The following is a 12,179-nucleotide window of genomic DNA, read 5'->3' on the forward strand; positions in this document are numbered from 1 at the left end:
ACAATCAAACTCGATGAAGACAACTTCAAAGTATGGAAGCGTCAAGCTCTTGTGTGTGTTAAAACCAACAAACTGAAGAATCACATCACAGCACTATCAATTCCGAGAGATTCAATTTGGAGCAGGATCGAGTCGAAGGTAAAATCTCACAAGAATTTAAAGCATGGGAACAACAAGACGAATGCTTAGTGGCATGGATGCTCTCCGCCATGAATGAAGCCTTTGTAAACAGAGTTGTTGAATATGATTACGCGCACAAAATTTAGAATTTGCTGAAGAACACTTTACCGCCAGACTCAAATCAAGAATATGAATGTTGAAGGCACAACTGAAAACAATAAAGAAGCATGGCACAACAGTAATTGAGTACATAGCCAAAGTCAACAAGGTTAGGTAGCTAACTCTCTATTAGCTCTTGGTGCTTCGCTCTCCAAGGAAGAATATTTTGATTGTGCCCTAGGAGGTTTGGATGAAGAATTCAGCGCCTTCATCACTATGGTAAACTCAAGAATGGACTCAATGACTATCAACTAACTCGAATCGCAACTTCTTGCACAAAAAGTGGTAAATTAAATTCAGGAAAACAGATCTGACTATACTTCATGCAAACCTACTTCAAAAAGAATCAGTCACAAGCAAAGTGAGCAACGAATTCACAGCAAAGGAATCCTATGGAAGCTATTATGCAAGAGGACAATTAGATAGAAGAGGCAGAGGAAGAAACTCTAGGGGAGGTAGATCTTGGTGGCAAGGAAGTAAGCCCCGGTGTCAATTGTGTGGAAGAATTGGCCACACAGTCTGGCAATGCTTTCATATATTTGACCAAAACTATCAGAATCCCCAACTTTATAACTCCAATAGTGGCCCTCTAGGCCTCCACCACCAAACAACCTCTTTCATCAACAAAATCCACATGCTCAGCCTCCCTACCAGCCAAGTTAGCAAGCAAGCTCAAGCCATCCAAGTCCTCCTCAAGCACTACTCACCATAAACAGCATTGACAATGGCGGGTATCCTGAGTCAGGAGCATCTCATCACCTCACATTCAATCAGATGAATTTACTCAACAGCTCAGAATACACAGGACCTGAACAAATGTTTGAAGGTAATGAAAAAGGTATGAGTATTGCTAATATTGGAAGGTCTATCATGCATGCATTTATGTTAAACAAATTTTTTAAACTCCAGAACTTGCTTCATGTCCCTACAATCTCAAAGAACCTGATTAGTGTCTCAAAATGTGCATTAAATAATGACGTATTCTTTGAATTCTAGCCTTATGTTTGTGCTGTCAAATGCCAGGAGTCCAAAAAGATTTTGCTTCAAGACAGACTTAAAAACGGACTATATAAATTCAATGACATCCAAGTTTCAAGATCAATCTAGAAGACAAATAAAGCTCAGGCTTCACAGGCTTGCAATGCTAATCAACAAAAGAAAATAAATGCAAACATTGTAATCTTGATTAGCAAAGCACAAAGTGAAAAAGTAAGAGTAGCAAACAATAGCAATTTGCCAAAAGAAAAAGAGAAAGAAAAAGAAAGAAAAAAAAAAGAAAATTCAAGACTTGTTGAGAATCAAGTTCTAAGAAAAGTGTCAAATAGTAGTAGTAGAACTATTAAGAATGACTATAACAGTACAAGTAGTGTGAATGTTAAAAAAGTAGTGTAAGCAAGAAAATCTATATTAGAGGAAAAAATGATAGCATGTGTAATGAAACAGTGCACTCTGATGCAATTGTGTCACTCAATGCTCTTGATGCTATTACTTCAAATAATAAAATTGCTTATGTGATTACAAATTTTGATGTGCATGTGCTAGTTGATGCTATTACTTCAAACCAAATTACTGATAAGATTGTAAATTCATTTGATGATAATACTCTACACAAACCTGCTCATATGACTGAAAATTATGTTGCTCATTCAGGCACTAATGAAGTTATCTCCTCTAAATCTGCATCAGCAAACAGATTTGTTGCATTAATCACAAATTTCACCACAAATGATGTCCCCAAGAATCCCCACAACACTCCCAGCACACTACCCATTCCAATCACAAACAACCCTTGTGATCTCAGCCAACTTGCCAGCCAAGTCAGCAACAAATCACTCCCAACCCAAACTTCCAAACTCAGTGTCACAGCCAACACTACTACCACACTTAATCCCAAACCTACTACCACAACTAACACCATTAACCTTCTTGACCTATGGCACAAAAGACTCGGCCGTCCCTCCCTGAAAATAACCAAGACCATACTCACCAAACATAACATTCCATTTTCTCAAACTACTAGCATCCTTACATTTTGTGAATCCTGCACTATTAACAATTCACCAGCTCCCCTTCCCACAGTCCCAAACTGAATACACAACACTTATTGAGTTAGTATTTTCTGACCTTTGGGGATCCTCAGCACAACCCAGCAAATCACGATTTATATATTATGCCTGTTTTGTTGATGCATATAGCAGATACACAGCACCTTTCTTTTACACACCAAAGCCTAAACCTTCACAGCCTTTTGCCAATACAAAGTATTCATTGAAAACAAAATTGGCCAGAAAATCCAGGCCCTTCAAACTGGCAATGAAGGCGAGTACATGTTAAAAACCTTCAATTAATACCTCCGAGATCAAGGAATACAGCATAGACTCACCTGTCTTCACACACACCAACAGAATGGCTGTGTGGAGAGAAAGCACAGATACTTGATGGAAATTTTTCTCACCCTCCTGTCACAAGCCTCTCTACCCCTTTTCTCTTGAGATGAAGTTGTCCTAACCTCAACCTATCTCATCGATAGACTTCCAACCCCAACACTAAACCTCAAATCTCCCTTAGAGACCCTATTCAAAACTATGCCAGCTTACAGCTCCCTAAAAGCCTTCAGTTGTGCCTGTTTTCCTTAGCTCACACCATACAACAAACACAAATTGGGTCATCGATCCACCAAATGCATCTTCATAGGTTACAGCCCTGACCACAAGGGGTACAAGTGCCTTTCTTCATTAGGCAAAGTCTATATAGCCAGAAACGTCATTTTTAATGAACTTGAATTTTCCTTCCCATCACTGTTTCCACTACACCCCTGCTCCCCCACCCCAAACCAGCAACACCAAAAACCACACTACAATGCACTTACATCTTCAAACCACCCTACATAGACATTCATGATACACCTTCCACTAATACCAATACTATATCTAATTCATTACAAACTGAATATATTCATGTCACTGACTTTGAATCTAAAGCTAACAATGTTGATAGTGCATATTCTTTTGAAACTATTCCCATGCAAGTTGAAATTGGGTCTCATCCACATGCTGATGGTGTCACCGCAGCTTAATCCCCACAACTGTCTCTCAATTCTTATGCCAACAATGTTCCTGTGGCTGTGCGGAACACACACCCCATGTAAACCAGAAGCAAGAGTGGTATCGCCAAACCACGAGTGTTCACTCTTACCCTATCCTCAGATACAACTCTGGCCACCAATCTCCCACAGTCCATTGTCCAAGCCCTTACCATCCCACACTGGAGAGAGGCTATGCATGAGGAATACTCAGCCTTGATGAAAAATAGGACATGGAGGTTAATGGATCCGCCTCCAAACTCCACACCCATAGGATGCAAATGGGTGTTTCGAGTCAAAAGGAACCCTGATGGCACAATTCTGAAGTACAAGGCAAGGCTTGTGGCAAAGGGCTTTCACCAGAAACAGGGGTTTGACTATGATCAGATCTTCAGTCCGGTAGTCAGACCTGCAACCGTTCAGGTCATGCTCAGTAAAGCACTTGCAAAGGGCTGGAAAGTACACCAGTTTGACTTCAACAATGCATTCCTCAGTGGTGACCTCTATGAAGATGTATATATGCAACAACCAGAAGGCTTCATTTCCCAATACCCCCATTAAATATGAAAGTTATAAAGATCACTTTATGATCTCAAACAAGCTCCACAAGCTTGGTTTACAAAACTCAGCTCCGCCCTATACAAGGTTGGCTTTACAAGCACCAGATCAGATGTGTCTCTCTTCACCAAATTCACCTCCTCCTCAGCAACCTACATTCTAGTCTATGTCGATGACATTCTTGTGACTGGCAGTTTGAAATCAGAGATTAGCTCCATCATGACTCAGCTACACAGTACATTCTCCCTAAAGGCCCTAGGAGAAATGAACTATTTTCTTGGAATTGAAGTGAAACATAGTAGCAATGGGATAGTAACCTTAAAGCAGACAAAGTACATCCAAGACTTTCTCAAAAGAGTTGAGATGAACAATGTCAAACCTGTACCCACCCTCATGACACCCTCTCTCAAACTCTCGGCCTTTGGTGATGGTACTTTCAATAATCCCACACTCTATAGATCGATCGTCGGAGGCCTGCAGTATGCTACAATCACAAGACCAGAAATTTCCTTCTCAGTAAATAAAGTTGCATTGTTCCTTCATAAGCTCTCGATTCTCATTGGAAGGCAGTAAAGAGAATTCTCAGGTATCTTTCAGGCACAACTCAATATGGTTTAAGGTTCAGAAAATTGACAACCTTTAGAATTTATGGCTTTTGTGACTCAAATTGGGCTAGTGACATTGATGATAGAAAGTCTACTAATGGGTATGGAATCTATCTAGGTCCAAATCTGGTGTCCTGGGCCAGCAGAAAACAAACTGCAGTCTCAAGAAGCAGTACAGAAGCAGAGTTCAGAGACATTGCTGATGCCGTAACTGAGATAATCTGGCTACAAAACTTGCTCACTGAGGTCAAAATACCTTGCTCCACCAAGCCCGTGGTATACTGTGACAACCAAAGCGCTGTTCTCCTGTCTGCAAACCCAATTCTACACAACAAGTCAAAGCACTTTGCCCTCAATCAATTTTTCGTGAGAGACTTTGTTACTAAAAAGGAGCTCTTCATCCAACACATCCTAGCATAAGATCAACTTGCAGATACACTCACAAAACCCCTTTCAGCTGTGACGTTTCTCAAGTTCAAAAACTTACTCAGAATGTTTGAAGCAGATCCTTAGGAGGCCCTTGGTTTGAGGGGGCATGTTAGTGTAGCAAATATGGACTCTTTTCCCTTTAGCTCATTGATTAAGTCAGTTATGTCAGCCCCAATTTTGTTAAATTATGTTGTTTCCTAACTAACCTGAAGTCTCACAATCACACATTTACTCATCACCTATAAATACTTGCACTGTAACAAACTCAATTCAGTTTTTGCAATAATAATTTCAGCTTTTCTCCTTTTTCTCTTTTTATTTTTTGTTCTTCTACAAGCTTTGTTCTGATACCTTACAATGTAAACCGATTTTAAAAAAAAATAGATACAATTTATTACGATTTAGATCGAATTTAATTGTTTATATCCTAATGTTAATGTTGTATTTTTTGATAGAACTAATAAAAAAATATTATAATTGATGAAAAACTAGTATTTTAGATATACTGTACCTTGTCTAATTATTTTTTATAAACACTAATTATTGTTGAATTATGTTTGAGTGTATTTTTTTTTTTTTAGATTAAAAATACTATGATAGAAAAATATTACTATGATACCAAGTTGTTATTATTATTATTAGAAGAATTTTATGATTTTTTTTTAAATTATGATCCAAAAAATATTATGGCTTTTTTTACTTTACAAATATGGTCTAACATATTTGAGACTTTAATTAGTCAAAGATAAATAATTTTAAATCGTCCCTCCTTAACACAATTTATTCTCTGACATAAAATGAAGTGCCCTAACTAGAGCGATTTATATAAATGATAAAAGAAGAACTTTTATGTATTTAATTTTTGTTTAGATAATTTATATAAAATTGGTTCTTTTATAAATTATTTGTGTAAAATCTTAGTTAAGTATTAAATTAATTACATGAATACTAATATTTTCTTGATCTACCACACAGTTAGTGCGTGACACACACACACATGGTAAAGTATTCAATTATATCTAGATCGCTATATTATTTTTTATTCATAAAACCTAATTTAAACCATTAAATAATATACAATAACATGCATGATGATATGTATGAACTATGCTTCTGGTGATAAATTATTTTTGAAGTCCCTCACAATTATATTTGTCGAACATATTTAACCCTCTATTATTTTTAATAAAATGTTTAATATATGTATCGAATAAATATTTTTTTAAACAAAATTTATTATAAAATAATAGATCCTGACAAATATTTTGATAAGATAAATTAATTCTCTTTACAGAAGAATTAGTCTATTTTAAAAAATTTTAAAATAATAAAAATTTGTTTTTGGAAATCAATTTAAATGTTTATTAAAAGATATTCGAAGAAATGAAGGTGAGGATAAAATTTATCTCACGTCAATTTCTTTTATTTTTAAAATAATTATATTGTATATTTTAAGATTTGAAAATTTGATCTTTATTAATTTTATTATATCTTAGTTATATTAAAATTAACATAATTTTTGTTGAAGTGAATAATTCTTATAGAGAATGCCGGAAATAAAAAGAAATATTTTCTTATCATAAAAAAATAAGAATAAAGATGAAAATGTTATAACATTATGATTATTATTATTGTAGATGTCATATCATAAAGTATTATCATATATAATGAAGTATGGAGTAATGGCTAATAGCTTAGTGATGATAATTTTTTAATTCTTGTGTACTATAAATGGTTGATTAAAAAAAATCGAGAAAAAATAAAATTTATTAATAACGATTTATTTGTTGAGTATTTTTATCAAAATTTTTACGAGTTTTATTGAGTTTTAGAATACTATAATTTAAAAATTGAGATTACATGGTATGAAACGGGTAGAAAAATTATTCTATAGAATTTCGATTTTTGTTGTACGAGATAGTGTGAAGTATAATTCTTTCGCGATAGACAGTGATAAATATTTGTAAGTTTTGTTCCATTGTCGTCGTCAGTTTTTCGAGGTGAGTACCCATGAACTATTGACCAAGTTTTGAGATGTGATCTGTAGTTTAGGAGAATCGAACTGAAATCCTCAATCTTTAGCAATGTTAGGAGCCTCTAGTTCAATGTCTATTGGTGCCGGTCATTACACCTGATGCAATTTTGGTTACATCTCCGTTGTTCATAGCCAATCTAAACCGCAATTGTGAGTTTGTGATGAACATATAGGTGATAATCGACCTTCCAGTCAGCTTGCTATTGTGCTGGTCGATACTCCTGTTATGATCCCGATTTTCAGGGTGGATAGAGAACCAGATGATGTCGAAGATGTACTGCGGGATGATGATGATGTGGAGTCCACCACGATTGATGAGGATACCGATGATGATCTTGAGAGGAGTATTTCCATTGGGGTGGTAGAGCATTTAGTCGAAAACTCAGCAATACCTCCGCACTTTTCGACTTTAGATTTGAAGGTCATGACACAACAAGAGTTACCGAAGGTAGCATCTGAATTTGGGGCCAGAGATACACATGATACAGGAGGCCTCGCTGAATTTCAAGTTGGTAAGTAGTTTCAGAAAAAAGAGGAAGCCGTCTTAAGCGCGAAGACTTATAGCATCCATCGTGGGGTTGAGTATAGAGTGCTGGAATATGATCATTGCAATTTGCACGTACCATAGGAAGTGTAAAGATTTTGGCAACGGTTGCACGTGGTTGATTCAAATCACTCTTCGCCAGCAGAAGGGTATTTAAAAGGTAAGAAGGTAGAATGGACCTGATACATGTCTGGCCACGTCGATATCTAGTGATCATAGGATGCTTTATTATCATGTCTGCTTTCATACTGTGTATGATAAGAGCTAATGTCGTCCGTGTCGATCAAGGTACTATAAAATTCAATAAAGGCACATTTCGGATTCAGACCGACTTACAGGAGGGTTTGGTTGGCTAAGTAGAATGCCGTTGCGCAGATTTATGGGGTTACCGAGATGGGTATTGGTCCATATTAGGAACCTGTCCTGGACCTCTCTGCATCGCCTTGGTCAAGATTGCAACTGCTCAGAGGTCACCAAAAAAGAGCTTAGGCAATAAGAATCTCCTGCCATGCTTATGCCACCACTCCAAGTACGCCTGTGACGATATTGGGTCTAGAACGACCTCAAATTGTAATACATATTGGGCCCTGTTGGTCTAATGAATGTGCCAACTCTATAACGTAGTGAAAAACCATCAATCTTTGCCTCTGCTATCCTTCAACATCAAGAAATCAATGTCAAGTGCGGCACGAGGTCGATGTTGTACTCCACCAAATTGTGGTAGCATCTGAATCACTATTATCACTGACACTTTTGAGTTAAATTAAATTTTAGCTAAACTAATTTTCACTACTTAATCTAATATTTATAACTTATAAATTCTAACAGAACCTCTAGTCACTATTCTAACTAACAGTTATTCATAATCACTACTCTAAATAACATTTGTAGTTTCAAAATTCTAACAAACTAATAAATACTATTGTAACTAACCATTATAGTTTAAAAATACTAACTATCGCTTAATCGCTTATGATAAAAAAATCTAAGCGACTTAATGTTACTAACATTTCTAATCTACCTTAAAGAAAGAAATTTTTTTCACTAATTTGTTCATTGATGCTACTAGCAATATAGGAAATTTCGTCCAACCAGTAAATACAATTTGGATCATCTTTTATTTTCACAGTTTTAAATCTTGTCGCATTGTGGTCTCACTTTTCTCTCTTGGGTGGGAGTGGATAGTGGAAGAATATGTGAATTGTAATTCGAAACAATTGATTTTGAATTGTATATATAAAAAAATCAATGGAATCTAGTACATTTAATTGCTTTGATTTAATAAGTAGTACGTTGCCTATAAATCGAATCTTCTCGATTCAATTTATTATAGACTAATTTGTTTCAACATTTTATCATACTAAATTGAACTTAGTAACTTTGACTAATGTACACACTAATTTAAATCTATTTGATTCGATTTAACTTAAAAAAATCTAAATCGAATCTAGCATATAAATGTAAACAGAACACCAATATAACCTAATTTTATTTAAAAGATTGGTATAATATTAGATTGCATTTGTTTTTTTTTTTTTAATGTGAATTACCCTTAATTTAGATACATATATGGATGGATACAATCATACAAATGTAGACCGTAGTTGCAGGGTACTTTTATTTTGGTACACAATTATTGCATGGATTTAACTTTACCTAGTATAAATATAATTTCAAAAAGAGAAAACTTTAAAGATAAAAAATTTTATTTTATATTAGCTAACACTTTTAATTAATTATCTAATATTTTTAATTTAGTAGTTTAACAACATATTTTTAAATATTTTTAAATAGTATTAGTTAACTGTTAATAAAAATAATAAATTATGTTAGTCTTATGTTATTTTAAAAAACAGACAATTTGTTTTTCTCCTATAATAAAATCGAATATTTTGTCTATTCAAAAACAGAAAATAATGCAGCTGAAATTTAGTTAAAGTAGAAAGAGTGGATAAAAACTTTTAAATATTAGATATATAAGTGTATAATGTGAATAAATTTGTGATATAATGTCTAAAATTAAAAATTATCTAATTTATGTAATAAAAAAAACTAAAAATAATAAAAACATAAATTGAATCACAATTTTTAATTAGCCCGTTGGCCTTAAAAAGTTAAAAGGGTTGCATATAGCATAGGTAAGTAAAATTTTTAGTCCAAAATTCTAATTATTACGCTAAATTTTGGTAAAATTTAAATAAATTTCTAGCTATCGTTATTTAATAAGGATATAAAGTTTCTAAAAGTTTTTAAAATTATGAGATAATAACGAAATAAAATTTAAGACTGATTCAATGACTAAAATTTAGGTTTAATTATTCTGTTGGTTCTTATAGTTTTGCGAAATTTTCAATTAGATTTTTATATTTTTTTTTAATTTGGTCTGTACATAATTTTTTTTCAATTAGATCCCTCTTAACAGTAATTGATTTAAATGTACGGGGACCAAAGTATAAAAAAAAATTAGTGCAGGGACTTAAATAAAAGAAAAAAAAGTATAGAAACTGTTCATACCCTGACCCAACACTAAAACTCAGGCCCAATCCAAAGATTGGTCCTCATTCTACACCGACCTTCCCTCAAGAAGTCGGATCTAACCACGACTTGCTCCAAGGAAGTCGGGGAAAAAGATTAGCTGGCAGATAAACACTTATTCAAATAAGTAACTGCCCCTAAAATCTCTCAACCCACTTCTAGGAGTCATATCCCAACTTCCCTAAAATAAAGGGACGGTTATCCTCCGTAAAAGGTGGAACTACTTCAACGGTGGTTATTGGTTCACCACTATAAATACACTGACACCCCTCAGGTATCACTAAGTTCCAATATTCTCTAAACTTGCTTAGACCCTTGCTGACTTAGGCATCAGAGTGTCTTTGCAGGTACCACCCCCCCCACTCTCTCTCATACATAGGTCGGAAGGAGACTCCAAGGTGTGAACCCGCTCGAAGGCTTCCTCCACTAGACGATTGGGCCAACCCAACGAGTCTAACCCATTAATCTCTGGTTACCCATCGTAACATTGGCGCCGTTGCTGGGGATCCGAGAGATCAACTAGTAATGGCGGACAACTCACCCGAAGATGGCCACACAGCGTTCGATTCTGAGCAAGAGAATTTGGACGTTGGGAACAATGACGCAGACATGGCCACCCACCAAGGTGTGACCAACCAGAACAGAGACGGCACTTCTGGGTTGAAAGACCCAAAGGCAAACTCTTCTGACGGGCGCAAGTCAGGAAAAGAGGGACAACCCCATGCGGCCGATTTCATGGGCTTGTTCCACGGCCATCAAGGGCGCTTGGAACAATTGGAACAAGAACTGGAACGGCAGCAAGAGGCAGAGAGAAACTTGAGGAACGAGATAGAATGACGAAAAGAGCTAGAAGAAAAGCTCTTAAGGCTGGAATCTACTCTCAAAAGCCGAAGTTCCCGTAGCGACTGAGAAGATTCTCCCTTGGGGGGAGAAGATCCTTTTAGCGAGGACATAATGAGGAAAAAAGTTCCCAGGAACTTTAAAAGCCCTGATATGGACCTCTATGATGGAACCACTGACCCAAAGCATCATTTAAGCAACTTTAAAAGTCAGATGTACCTAACCGACGCTTCTGATGCTACTCGCTGCAAGGCTTTTCTAACCACCTTGACAAAAGCAGCGATGAAGTGGTTCGACAGTCTTCCCCTAAGGTCGGTCACTAGCTTCGACGACCTATCGCGAAAGTTCCTTATGCGATTCTCCATCCAGAAGGACAAAGTGAAGCACGCACCGAGCCTCTTGAGAGTAAAACAGGAGGTCAAAGAACCTTTAAGGGACTACATGGAAAGGTTAAATAAAGCGTGCTTGGAGATTCAAGACTTGCCCACAGAGGCAGTAATTATGGACTTAGTAAATGGACTTCGAGAAGGTCCCTTCTCCCAGTTCATATCGATAAGGCACCCGACCTCCTTAAGTGATGCACAAGAGAGAGCTGAGAAATACATCAAAATGGAGGAAAACGGCAGGCTACGAGAACCGAACTGGCGACTTGGGCACTCTCACTCATCAAAAGAGAAGGAAAGAGAGCCCAAGATAAAAGAGGAAGTCGGCCCCGAAAGGCCTAGGAGATATCACTCCTATACTCCTCTACGAGTTTCCCTAGTTGATCTTTACAGGAAAATTTGCTATACTGAAAGGCTACCACCCCCTAGGCCCATCAAAAATAAAAGGGGGAAGGGGAGTCGTGGTGACTACTGTGAGTACCATAAGATATATGGTCACTCAACGAATGATTGTTACAACCTTAAAAATGTGATAGAAAAGCTGGCTAGAGAAGGTCAGCTGGATAGATATCTCATGGAAAGGGCGGACCATCAGGAAAAAAGGAAGCGAGACGACGAGGACCGAATAGATCCACCACCACAGACTCCGGAAAGACATATACATATGATCTCGGATGGATTTGGTGGAGGCGGCCTCACAAAGTCATCTTGCAAGAGACATCTGAAAGAGGTCTACCAAGTCGGGGGCGAAGCTCCCGACCTCCCTACTATTTCTTTTACTAAAGAAGATGGGCAAGGAATCATTCCTGGACATGATGATCCAGTGGTGATAACTATGATCCTTGCCAATGCCCACTTTCATAGAACCCTGGTGGATCAGGGAAGCTCA

The sequence above is a fragment of the Arachis hypogaea genome, chromosome 19 (genome assembly GCF_003086295.3).
Source record: "Arachis hypogaea cultivar Tifrunner chromosome 19, arahy.Tifrunner.gnm2.J5K5, whole genome shotgun sequence".
NCBI lineage: Eukaryota > Viridiplantae > Streptophyta > Magnoliopsida > Fabales > Fabaceae > Arachis > Arachis hypogaea.